This window comes from Bombina bombina, chromosome 2 (assembly GCF_027579735.1).
Source record: "Bombina bombina isolate aBomBom1 chromosome 2, aBomBom1.pri, whole genome shotgun sequence".
Classification (NCBI taxonomy): domain Eukaryota; kingdom Metazoa; phylum Chordata; class Amphibia; order Anura; family Bombinatoridae; genus Bombina; species Bombina bombina.
In genome coordinates, this window is record NC_069500.1 from 972801130 (window position 1) to 972815186 (window position 14057).

General features: G+C 40.2%; 1 protein-coding gene and 1 long non-coding RNA gene across 6 annotated transcripts in view; one reads left to right on the plus strand and one right to left on the minus strand.

The window, feature by feature from the left end:
- Positions 1-14057, minus strand: part of PPP3CA (protein phosphatase 3 catalytic subunit alpha) — a 797611-nt gene that overhangs the window by 265399 nt on the left and 518155 nt on the right. The window lies entirely within an intron of this gene.
- Positions 2381-2665, plus strand: LOC128649928 (uncharacterized). The gene is made up of 2 exons (XR_008400707.1): positions 2381-2472; positions 2553-2665. It is a non-coding gene; the product is annotated as an uncharacterized LOC128649928 (long non-coding RNA).

The window sequence follows — 14057 nt, forward strand, 5'->3', positions numbered from 1 at the left end:
TTTTCTGGTAACAGGTTTCCGAGCCTGTATTAATGTATCAATAACCGAATCCGAAAACCCACGCTTTGATAGAATCAAGCGTTCAATTTCCAAGCAGTCAGCCTCAGAGAAATTAGGTTTGGATGGTTGAAAGGACCCTGAATTAGAAGGTCCTGCCTCAGGGGTAGAGACCATGGTGGACAGGACGACATGTCCACTAGGTCTGCATACCAGGTCCTGCGTGGCCACGCAGGCGCTATCAGAATCACTGATGCTCTCTCCTGTTTGATCCTGGCAATCAGTCGAGGTAGCAACGGAAAAGGTGGAAACACATAAGCTATGTTGAAAACCCAAGGGGCTGCTAGTGCATCTACCAGCACCGCACCCGGGTCCCTGGACCTGGATCCGTAACAAGGAAGCTTGGCATTCTGGCGAGATGCCATGAGATCCAGATCCGGTTTGCCCCAACGACGAATCAGTTGAGCAAATACCTCCGGGTGGAGTTCCCACTCCCCCGGATGAAAGGTCTGGCGACTTAGAAAATCCGCCTCCCAGTTCTCCACGCCTGGGATGTAGATCGCTGACAGGTGGCAAGAGTGAGACTCTGCCCAGCGAATTATCTTCGAGACTTCCAACATCGCTAGGGAACTCCTGGTTCCCCCTTGATGATTGATGTAAGCCACAGTCGTGATGTTGTCCGACTGAAATCTGATGAACCTCAGTGTTGCTAACTGAGGCCAAGCTAGAAGAGCATTGAATATTGCTCTTAATTCTAGAATGTTTATCGGGAGGAGTCTCTCCTCCTGTCATAATACCAAATGCCTGTCTCTTTAAAATATATATCCCTAACTGAGTCCTGGCTATAAAGGAGCCTGCAACATTCAATACCTTGCTTGGTATTGAAGTTGCATGCTTCCCTGCACAGCCGCTCTCACTGAGGACTCTGACTTCCCTCTGTGCTACTGAACACACGCTGTTTGCGTGTCATCTATCCACTTCCGGTTTCACGGACCTTCACTTCCGGTTTACACAGAACAGGACGCTGCAGCTCTGTAAGCTGCTCTCCCCTCAAACTACTTCAGCGGTTTGCCTTAAAAAAAACAATCACTGAACCACCATTGCTACTTTTTCTCCCTCCGGAGGTGAGTCATTGCTGGACATATCATCTTATATATTTTTGTCATAAAACCATTTTGTCACTTTTACATTTTTTCACAAAAACGTTACTTTTTCTTTTGTTTTCTGGACATTATCTCTTTTGTAATTTTTGCCTCATATTTATTGTTTGCTACAAACCCATATTTTTCCTTTTATCATATTTTTGCTATGCAGTCCTAAACCTTTAGAGTTAAAACTGTTATTTCATTCAATTACAACTTTTTAGTGAGAACCACAATCTAACTCACTTATTGGCCACAACAGTTTTAACTCTCATATTAAACTCCACTCACTCAGTTTATATGTGTGTATTTCCAGTTAAAATACCCACTATAGATTATGTGAGACACAACCTTTATTTATATGGTCTGCTATAACAACTGTTTTGCATATATTTGTTCTACAAAATCTAACTTAAAGTTAGTGTGTGTTATAGAATACCAAGCCTTAAAAACAGAATGCTGAACCCTGCTGACCTACAGGCTCATGTCATGGAACTCTCCCATAAAGTAGATCAGTTGACACAGGGTCTTAGAGAATTACACTCAGAGAATTTAACCCTAAAAGGGATTATAAAAGAAGGGTTTAACTCTCCTCCTGTTCCTCCTGAACCGCCTATCAGCCCCCCGGAACATTTCTCAGGCGATAGAAAAACTTTTAGACAGTTCTACAATGCCTGTAGAATGTTTATTACATTAAAACCAAAAACATTCCCTACTGAAAGAATTAAAATTCTGACAATAATATCCTATTTAAAAGGAGAACCCCGTGCTTGGGCAGACTCCCTGTACGAATCTAATGACCCCATACTTGAATCAGTTGATGAATTTTTTAGAGCAATGTCTGATCTGTATGAAGACCCTCATAAACAACTGACAGCAGAAAATACATTACGTAGTCTAAAGCAGAATAAAAGATATGTGGAAGACTACATATCGGAGTTCAAGATCTGGCAAAGAGACACGCAATGGAATCAAATCTCATTAATTAATCAATTTAGATTAGGTCTATCAGACCCCATAAAAGATGAATTAGTTAGAATTGATCTCCCAGATTCTTTAGAGGCATTAATGGCCCTTACTATTAAGATTGATAGGAGATTCAGAGAGAGGAGATTAGAAAAACAAACACATGACACTGTAACTAGATATCATCCTTCACGTCCTGTGACATATAGCCCAAGGGGTAATGCAGAGGCCATGGATATTGGGTTCATTAAAGGACCGCTAACCCCAGAGGAAAAGTCTCATCGCAAGGAACATGCTCTCTGCATGTATTGTGCCTCCAAGGACCATTCAGTCACGGACTGCCCATCTCTGAAGAGACAGAAATCTGGTGAGTCAGTTTGTGCTCTTCACAATTTTACACTTTCTACTCATAAACCAACTTACTTATTAGTTCCCATCTCGTTACAGTGGGAAAGACAGCGACTAAACCTTGAAGCCGTTGTGGACTCTGGCGCTTATGCCAATTACATTGATTCCTCTATAGTAAAAAATAAAAATATACCGTTTGTTGTGAAAGAAAATCCAGTTGCAGTACGTTTGATTGATGGTAATTGTCTATCCACAGGTCCCATCACACACCAAACGATTCCCATACTTGTTAACATTCACAATAACCACCAAGAGTATATCTCTTTTGATATCATCACCTCTCCAATGTTCCCGGTCATACTCGGGCTGCACTGGTTAAGACAACACCAACCAATGATTCATTGGAAACAAAATACAATAGAATTTAACTCATCCTATTGCAAAAATACTTGTCTACTTTCTCACTCTATACTCCACCTAAACCAAGATGAAGGGTTAATACCACATCAGTATCATGACTTCTCATTAGTATTTGATAAAGTAGAAGCAGAATCTCTACCACCCCATAGAGAGTATGATTGCCCCATAGAACTTATACCAGGGTCTGACATCCCATATGGGCACATCTTCCCTCTATCCCAAACTGAATTAGTAAGACTCAAAGAATACATAAATGAAAACCTTAGAAAAGGATTCATAAGACCTTCCACCTCTCCTGCAGGTGCGGGCATTTTCTTTGTGACTAACAAAGACAAAACCATCAGGCCGATTGTGGATTACCGTGAGCTCAATAAACGTACTGTGAAAGACCGTTATCCTCTGCCGCTCATCCCTGAACTTATAGAAAGATTAAATGGGTCATCCATTTTCACTAAACTCGACCTCAGAGGTGCTTACAACCTCATTCGTATGCGTTCAGGTGATGAGTGGCTGACGGCGTTCCGTACGAGGTACGGACTCTTTGAGTACACGGTAATGCCATTTGGGCTATGTAATGCCCCTGCAACGTTTCAACGTTATATTAATGACATATTCAGAGATATATTGGACACCTTCCTGGTAATATATCTTGATGATATATTAATCTTTTCTAACAATCTGACAGAACACATAAAACACGTAAGAACAGTCTTGGCACGTTTACAAGCACATAAACTTTACGTGAAAGCTGAGAAATGTATATTTCATAGTAATGATATCACATTTCTGGGGTACCATATCTCATCAAAAGGGATTCAGATGGAAAATTCAAAGGTTCAAGCAATAATTGATTGGCCCATACCACGTAATAAAAAGAATGTCCAGAAATTTCTAGGGTTTTCGAATTTCTATCGAAAGTTTATTAAAGGGTTCTCTCACATTGCTAAACCCCTCACTAATCTTACTAAAGATCATATACCTTTTGTGTGGTCCCCCTCAGCTAATGATGCCTTTAATTATTTAAAACATGCGTTTACTACAGCTCCTATTCTTGCTTATCCTGACCCACTCTCTCAGTATACACTTGAAGTAGATGCATCTGAACATGCTATTGGGGCTGTACTTTCCCAAAAATCCAAAACCACCAATAAATTACATCCAATAGCATATTACTCCCGTGTCCTCACATCTTCTGAACTAAACTATCATGTAGGGGAAAAAGAACTTCTCGCCATGAAAAGTGCCCTAGTTAATTGGAGACATTTATTAGAGGGAACCGCTGAACCTATTATTATCTATACCGATCATAGAAACCTACAGTTTCTCAAAACCAATCGAACACTCACATCTAGACAGGTCAGATGGAGTTTATTCTTTTCAAGGTTCAACTACATTATCACCTATAGGACGGCTTCCCTGAACACAAAAGCAGACATCCTATCCAGGCTGCCTCCAAAACCCCATCAGGTTCCTCACACAGGTACTATTATTCCCCCTAACTTTATTTTAGGTGGTATCATAGATTTCACAGTTAAATTAAAAAGTGAACAAGACATCGATACAACAAAGGATACATATAATCTAACTCCTAAATCTGATGGGTTACTTTGTTATCAAGGTAAGACATATATCCCTCCAAACATGAGATCATTTATACTTGAACAGGTACATGATTCCAAATTCTCTGGACACCCAGGAGTTAACAAGACTCACAGATTGCTAAAGCGATTGTACTGGTGGCCCAGAATGATTTGTGATGTACAAAAACACATCTCTACCTGTAAGACATGTACCACATGTAAAAAAGATAGAAGACACCCCCCAGGTTATCTCCTTTCTCTTCCTATACCCAAAAGACCATGGAGTGAGATAGCCATAGATTTTATAGTTGAACTTCCCAAATCCGGTGGTAACAAAACAATTATGGTAGTGGTTGATCTATTGACGAAAATGTCTCATTTTGTCCCTTTCCATAAACTGCCCACCAGTATGGAAACAGTGACGTTGTTGCTAAAAAATGTAATCAAATTACATGGAGTACCCTCTTCTATCACAACAGACAGAGGGACACAATTCACCTCGCGCCTTTGGAAACAGCTATGTAAAACCCTTGAGATTGATCAAAGGTTATCATCTGCTTTTCACCTCCAGACCAACGGGCAGACGGAGCGTACCAACCAGTGGTTGGAGGAATATATCCGTTGTTTCTCCACACAACAACAGGATAACTGGAATGAGTTGCTCCCTATCGCTGAATTTGCACATAACAACACATATCACACTTCAATCAAAGACACTCCTTTCCATGCCAATTACGGATTTCATCCGTCATTCTACTTACCCCTCGAAAGGGAAAGTGATTGTCCTATAATAAATGATTTCACTAACTCCATCTCAGAATCCTTTACATTACTTTCAGAAAACATAAAAAAGGCTCAAGCACGTCATAAACATTATTATGACCTCCGACATAGAGCGTCCCCTATCTATAAACCTGGTGACTTGGTATGGCTATCCACGAGAAACCTTTGTCTCACTGTGCCTAGCCGCAAGTTCAACAAACTATTTATTGGACCTTTCCCTGTAACCAAGGTTATCAATGACAACGCTGTGACCTTGTTTCTGCCTTCACATTATCGTATCCACCCAACCTTTCATGTTTCGCTTCTCAAGCCATATCAGGCACTCAGAAATCATTCACCATCTTCTGTGGATGAACCCCCTCTAGCTCCTGAAGTGGAGTATGAGGTTGAAAACATCCTGGACTCTCGTAAAGTATCCGGTAGACTCCAGTATCTGATCCACTGGAAGGGCTATCCCCATGAGGAGGATTCCTGGGAGCCCTCAGTTAATTTCTCAGCCCCAAGACTAGTGTCTCTGTTTCACCGTCAACATCCATCTAGACCGAAACCATGAACCACGGAGTGGTTCCTTAAAGGGGGTACCCTGTCATAATACCAAATGCCTGTCTCTTTAAAAGATATATCCCTAACTGAGTCCTGGCTATAAAGGAGCCTGCAACATTCAATACCTTGCTTGGTATTGAAGTTGCATGCTTCCCTGCACAGCCGCTCTCACTGAGGACTCTGACTTCCCTCTGTGCTACTGAACACACGCTGTTTGCGTGTCATCTATCCACTTCCGGTTTCACGGACCTTCACTTCCGGTTTACACAGAACAGGACGCTGCAGCTCTGTAAGCTGCTCTCCCCTCAAACTACTTCAGCGGTTTGCCTTAAAAAAAACAATCACTGAACCACCATTGCTACTTTTTCTCCCTCCGGAGGTGAGTCATTGCTGGACATATCATCTTATATATTTTTGTCATAAAACCATTTTGTCACTTTTACATTTTTTCACAAAAACGTTACTTTTTCTTTTGTTTTCTGGACATTATCTCTTTTGTAATTTTTGCCTCATATTTATTGTTTGCTACAAACCCATATTTTTCCTTTTATCATATTTTTGCTATGCAGTCCTAAACCTTTAGAGTTAAAACTGTTATTTCATTCAATTACAACTTTTTAGTGAGAACCACAATCTAACTCACTTATTGGCCACAACAGTTTTAACTCTCATATTAAACTCCACTCACTCAGTTTATATGTGTGTATTTCCTGATAAAATACCCACTATAGATTATGTGAGACACAACCTTTATTTATATGGTCTGCTATAACAACTGTTTTGCATATATTTGTTCTACAAAATCTAACTTAAAGTTAGTGTGTGTTACACCTCCTGAGTCCACAATCCCTGAGCCTTCAGGGAGTTCCAGACTGCTCCCCAGCCTAGTAGGCTGGCATCTGTTGTTACAATTGTCCAATCTGGTCTGCGAAAAGTCATTCCTTTGGACAGCTGAACCCGTGACAACCACCAGAGAAGAGAATCTCTGGTCTCCTGGTCCAGATTTAGCAAAGGGGACAGATCTGAGTAATCCCCGTTCCATTGACTTAGCATGCATAGTTGCAGCGGTCAGATGTAGGCGCGCAAATGGCACTATGTCCATTGCCGCGACCATTAAGCCAATTACTTCCATGCACTGAGCTACTGATGGGCTTGGAATGGAGTGAAGGACACGGCAAGCATTGAGAATCTTTGATAACCTGGACTCCGTCAGGTAAATCTTCATCTCTACAGAATCTATAAGAGTCCCTAGAAAAGGGACCCTTGTGAGTGGTAACAGAGAACTCTTTTCCACGTTCACTTTCCACCCATGCGACCTCAGAAATGCTAGAACTATCTCTGTATGAGACTTTGCATTTTGAAAACTTGACGCTTGTATCAGAATGTTGTCTAGGTACGGAGCCACCGCTATGCCTCGTGGTCTTAGTACCGCCAGAAGTGCGGCCAGAACCTTTGTAAAAATTCTCGGGGCCGTAGCTAACCCGAAGGGAAGAGCTACAAACTGGTAATGCCTGTCTAGAAAGGCAAACCTTAGGTACCGATAATGATCTTTGTGAATTGGTATGTGAAGGTAGGCATCCTTTAAGTCCACTGTGGTCATATATTGACCCTCTTGGATCATGGGTAGGATGGTCCGAATGGTTTCCATCTTGAACGATGGAACCCTTAGGAATTTGTTTAAGATTTTTAAGTCTAAGATTGGTCTGAAGGTTCCCTCTTTCTTGGGAACCACAAACAGATTTGAGTAAAACCCTTGCCCCTGTTCCGTTCGCGGAACTGGGTGGATCACTCCCATCACTAAGAGGTCTTGTACACATTGTAGAAATGCCTCTTTCTTTACTAGGTTTGTTGATAACCTTGACAGATGAAACCTCCCTTGTGGAGGAGAAGTTTTGAAATCCAGAAGGTATCCCTGAGATATAATCTCCAACGTCCAGGGATCCTGTACATCTATTGCCCAAGCCTGGGCGAAGAGAGAAAGTCTGCCCCCCACTAGATCAAGGGGGCCCTGTCTTCATGCTGTCTTAGGGGCGGAAGTAGGCTTTCTGGCCTGCTTGTCCTTGTTCCATTACTGGTTGCCTTTCCAACCCTGTCTGTAACGAGCAGTAGTTCCTTCCTGTTTTGGAGCGGAGGAAGTTGATGTTGCTCCTGCCTTGAAATTACGAAAGGCATGAAAATTAGACTGTTTGGCCTTTGATTTGGCCCTGTCCTGAGGAAGGGTGTGGCCCTTACCTCCAGTAATGTCAGCAATAATTTCCTTCAAGCCGGGCCCGAATAAGGTCTGCCCTTTGAAAGGAATGTTTAGTAGTTTAGACTTAGAAGTTACATCTGCTGACCAGGATTTAAGCCATAGCACTCTGCGCGCCTGTATGGCGAATCCGGAATTCTTAGCCGTAAGTTTGGTTAAACGCACTACGGCATCCGAAACAAACGCATTAGCCAGCTTAAGGGTTCTAATCTTGCTCAAAGATTCATCCAATGGTGCTGTGCAAATCGCCTCTTCCAGAGACTCAAACCAGAATGCCGCTGCAGCAGTGACAGGCGCAATTGCATGCAAGAGGCTGTAATATAAAACCTTGTTGAACAAACATTTTCTTAAGGTAACCCTCTAATTTTTTATCCATTGGATCTGAGAAAGCACAGCTATCCTCCACCGGGATAGTGGTACGCTTGGCTAAAGTAGAAACTGCTCCCTCCACCTTAGGGACCGTCTGCCATAAGTCTCGTGTGGTGGCGTCTATAGGGAACATTTTTCTAAATATCGGAGGAGGGGAAAAAGGCACACTGGGTCTATCCCACTCCTTGCTAATAATCTCTGTAAGCCTCTTTGGTATAGGAAAAACGTCAGTACACACCGGTACCGCATAGTATTTATCCAGCCTACATAATTTCTCTGGGATTGCCACCGTGTCACAATCATTCAGAGCCGCTAACACCTCCCCTAGCAACACGCGGAGGTTCTCAAGCTTAAATTTAAAATTTGAAATTTCTGAATCCGGTCGCCCCGAATCAGAACTGTCACCCACAGAATGAAGCTCTCCGTCCTCATGTTCTGCAAATTGTGACGCAGTATCAGACATGGCTCTCGTGTCATCGGCGCGCTCTGTCCTTAACCCAGAGCTGTCGCGCTTGCCTCTTAACTCGGGCATATTGTATAATACTTCTTTCATAACATTAGCCATATCATGTAAAGTGATTTGTAAGGGCCTTGATGTACTTGGCGCCTCAATCTTACGCACCTCCCGAGCGGGAGACGAAGGTACTGACACGTGAGGAGAGTTAGACGGCATAACTTCCCCCTCGTTGTCTGGTGATAATTTCTTTATCGGTACAGATTGACTTTTATTCAAAGTAATATCAATACAATTGGTACACATATTTCTATTGGGCTCCACATCGGCTTTTAAACATAATGAACAAGCAGATTCCTCTGTATCAGACATGTTTAAACAGACTAGCCATGAAGCTAGCAAGCTTGGAAATTACTTTCAATAAGTTTACAAGCAATATAAAAAAACGCTGCAGCGCTTTTTTTAAAAAACACAGTTGAATAACAAAGAACTAATTCAGTTATAGTCAACAATTCTTTAAATGTATTAATTAGCAGAGGATTGCACCCATTAGCAAAAGGATGATTAACCCCTCAGTACCCAAAAACGGATATCAAATTAAGATTTAACGCTTTTATCACAGTCAAACACACTGTCACAGGTCTGCTGTGACTGATCACCTCCCTCAAAAACGACTTTTGAAGATCCCTGAGCTCTCTGGAGACGTCCTGGATCAAAGAGGAAGAAGCAGGAAGACTGTGCTAGAATTCTAACTGCGCAACAAGGCGCTAAAAAAAGGTCCCTCCCACTCCTATTACAACAGTGGGAGACCTGATATAACTGTTTCTATGCAGAAATATACGTTAGCCATGTGGAAAAAAATCATGTCCAAAAAGATTTATCACCAAAGTACCTCACAAAACGATTAACATGCCAGTAAACGTTTGAAAAAACAACATTTCAGATGCTGTGTAAAGTTATTACTAAGCCTGCTACCAGTCGCTTCTACTGCAGTTAAGGCTCACACATTATATCAGTATTAACAGTATTTTTTCAGTCAAATTCTAGTCCCTAGAAAATAACTCTACTGTGCATACATTTATCAGCCTGATACCAGTCACTACCACTGCATTTAAGGCTGTACTTACATCATACGGGTAACAGCAGTGTTTTCTTAGTCAATTCCATTCCCAGAAAATATTGTACTGCACATACCTCATTTGCGGGAGACCCCGCATGCTATTCCCATTTTCTGAAGTTACCCCACTCCTCAGAATGTCGAGAACAGCCAGTGGATCTTAGTTACGCCTGCTAAGATCATAGAAAACGCAGGCAGTTTCTTCTTCCAAATACTGCCTGAGATAGAAAAAACAGCACACTCCGGTGCTATTTAAAATAACAAACTTTTGATTGAAGAATAATTAAGTAAAAACTCCAACTCCTCTCGCGACCTCCTTCTTTGTTGAGGGTTGCAAGAGAATGACTGGATATGACATGTGAGGGGAGGAGCTATATAGCAGCTCTGCTTGGGTGATCCTCTTGCAACTTCCTGTTGGGAAGGAGAATATATCCCATAAGTAATGGATGACCCGTGGACTGAACACACTTAACAAGAGAAAATGGGTTTATGTCTATCTCACCATGCTACCAACTATTAATTTCCACCAAGGGAGAGCGGAATTTAGGAATCATATCAGATGCATGGAATTCCATGATACCCCAACACTCCATAAATGCAAATAAAATTCAGGCATCTATTTTAAAGGTATCACAAGTCACTTTATCGGCCACTTGGAGAGAGTCCCACATTAAATTATTATACAGAACTTACTACACCCCGAAAAAGGGGCTTAGATGTGGGAACATTAACTTTTGTATATGCCCAAAGTGCTCGCTACCTTCGGCAGATCTCAGTCACATGATCTGGGATTGTCCTAAGATTAAAATTTTTTGGTCTAAATTGGAATTTTGGGTTAATCAAGTACTAAGAGTTTCTCCCCTGAGGCTAGATGTAGCCTCCATAGTTTTACTATGGGAGACAACGGAAGATCTTGGGAAGCATAATAAAATAGTTAATATGACTATATTAGCGGCCAGGTATTTGATTTTCAAAAAATGGAAAGGAAGGACAAGCCCCAGCATAAACGAGCTTAAAACTTGTTTAAAAAAGCAATATATGATAGAGCAGAGGGATACTAATATGGAAGAAGAGAGTGACATTGTACGTTTCTTTAAAAAATGGTCAGTGTTTATTAAAATATTTCCACCGGAGGAAATAGAGCACATGATTTATCCATTTAGGAACTCAGAGCTAGTACTGCTCGGGCTATGGTAGTTTTCCCTGATCATCTCTCCCCCCCCCCCCCCCCCCACACCTATCTATTTTTTTATTTTATTTTATTTTTTTATTTTTTTTCTGGTTGTTGGGTTGTTATTTTTTATATATATGAACTAGAAATTATTGGAATACATGATATTATGGTACCGAAAAAGGAAAAGGGAAAACTAGAGGTTTATAAAGTTTATCCTGCATCTGATAATGTGTTATTTTATTTATTGTGTATATTTTCTTGCAAGAGAAATTGTTGCAGCTGTTATGTATGTTACAAGGCATTTATTGTTTTTTTTGTTTTTTTTTTTCTTCTGTTTAACTTGTTATAAAACCTCGATGAAAATAAAGATATATAAAAAAAAAAATTGCATGCTCTATCTGAATTCCGAATGAAAAAATTTGGGTTCAGTGTCCATTTAATCTTTGGCATTTTGGTAATCTGTCTCAAAAAGTCTATTCTAGTAAACACTATTTAAGTAACTGATATGTAAAAGATACCCTTTCAATTCCTTTTTATTTAAATCCATCTACAGTCTTTTTCTTTTCTTTTTAATTAATATTTTGTTGCTGGTTATATCAACAGTAAAATAGGTTTCCAGATAATGTAAAATGCAAACAAAAAACATCAAGCATAACATAATTGGGAAACTGATTCAACAATATCTCACAGGGAAATGGAAGGGAAAATAAAATTAACACCATGTTGATCAGTGAACATTATCATAGATTCTTTGCTAGATAGTTGTAACATACAAATATTTTTATATTACTGTAAGGACACAGAGCAAGTGATTTTCGTTCCAATTTAATATGTTTTTTGTTGATCACTTGCGCTGACTTAAGATAAATGGTTTCTACAGGCGTCATTTATACACTTTAGATCAATAGGCCAATCACTGTCATATAATCTCCTTTATTGGCTGGGGCAATGGATTAACGGCTATATTACCGAAACCTCCAAGGAAATATTAAAAAGGGTCAAAACTTGGCTGGCCTGCAACCTTCTAACTAACTAACTGAACCATTTCAATTAACAAAGTGACTGGAATTGATAAATTTCTTCCACACCAGGTTAATTACAAATTATTTTATAGTATATATAATATATGCAAACAACCAACATATTTTTAATATAATTGCTAACTTTAAGTCCCCTCCCCTTAAGGGGCAATTTACACAACTTATATGCATACCAAATGTATTAAGAAGGCCATATTTAATGTATGGAATATAATTTATTAGAGTACTTTCCAACATTTCCAGGAGACTTTTTGGGACAGGGAGGCGAGGGAGATTTCTGAAGTGAATCACTGCAGTGACAGGAGGCGTGTGGCGTGTTGCTTGGGAGGTTGAGAGTACCCAGTATACAAATGACTTCAGTGACTTAAACACAATGTTGCCAGTATGGTAGGCAGCCAGCTGGACGTGAAATGGAACTGTGATGTTAAAAGGATATTGAACAGTTAAACAATATTTATGCTTACATGATAAATAAATTTCTTTCATGATGGTGAGATTCCACAAGCCATTACATATGGGATTAAAGTCCAATCCAGTAGTAAAAGGCAAAATACTTAAGTTTTTAATCCATCAAACTTTCCCACAATCCCTCAGTCATAAATATAACCAAGAGAAAGAAGACATTTAGAAAGGTAGGCTAAGAAATGAAAAACAGGTACTGCTGCCAACTTCACAGAAAACAAACAAGGAACAGTCTAGTGGATTCACCAAAAGAATTAAAGGGACAGGCTACTTGATTATTTTTTTTATTGTTTAATGAGATAGATAACCCCTTTACTACTTATTTCTCAAATTTGTATAACCAACATGGTTATATTAACATACTTTATAACCTCTAACGTTGCCTGTTTATAAGCCCCTGCAGGCAACCTCACCTCAGTGCTTTTGATTAGCTTTTTAAAGCTTGCAATATAGCCAGACAGTGCTAGTTCATATGTGCCAAATAGAAAACATTGTACTCACACCCATGGAGAATGATAATGGTTATACAAGAACCAGCACTGATTGGATAACATGCAAGACTGTAAAACTACTGAGATAAATGGGAACCAGCAGGGGCTTAAAGGGACAGTATACTGTTAAATTGTTTTTCCCTTAATGTGTTGTCAATTACTTTTTTTACCAGATGCAGAGTATAAAATGTATAAGAATTTGCTTTTTAAGGTTTATTTGTGACTATGAATGAGCAGGTCTTGTGTTTTTAAGCCACAACCTAATAAAAACATAATGTATGCTTGACTGATAAATTTCTTTCTTTTGCGATGTACCGAGTCCACGGATTCATCCTAACTTGTGGGATATTGTCCTTCCTGACAGGAAGTAGCAAAGAGAACACCACAGCAGAGCTGTCTATATAGCTCCCCCCTTAACTCCACCCCCCAGTCATTCGACCGAAGGCCAAGGAAGAAAAGGAGAAACTATAAGGTGCAGAGGTGACTGAAGTTTACATAAAAAAAATACTATCTGTCTTGAATAGACAGGGCGGGCCGTGGACTCGGTACATCGCAAAAGAAAGAAATTTATCAGGCAAGCATAAATTTTGTTTTCTTTTGCATGATGTACCGAGTCCACGGATTCATCCTAACTTGTGGGATACCAATACCAAAGCTTTAGGACACGGATGAAGGGAGGGACAAGACAGGAACCTAAACGGAAGGCACCACTGCTTGCAAAACCTTTCTCCCAAAAATAGCCTCCAAAGAAGCAAAAGTATCAAATTTATAACATTTTAAAAAGGCATGAAGCGACGACCAAGTTGCAGCCTTACAAATCTGTTCAACAGAAGCATCATTTTTAAAAGCCCATGTGGAAGCTACCGCTCTATTAGAATGAGCTGTAATCCATTCAGGAGGCTGCTGTCCAGCAGTCTCATAAG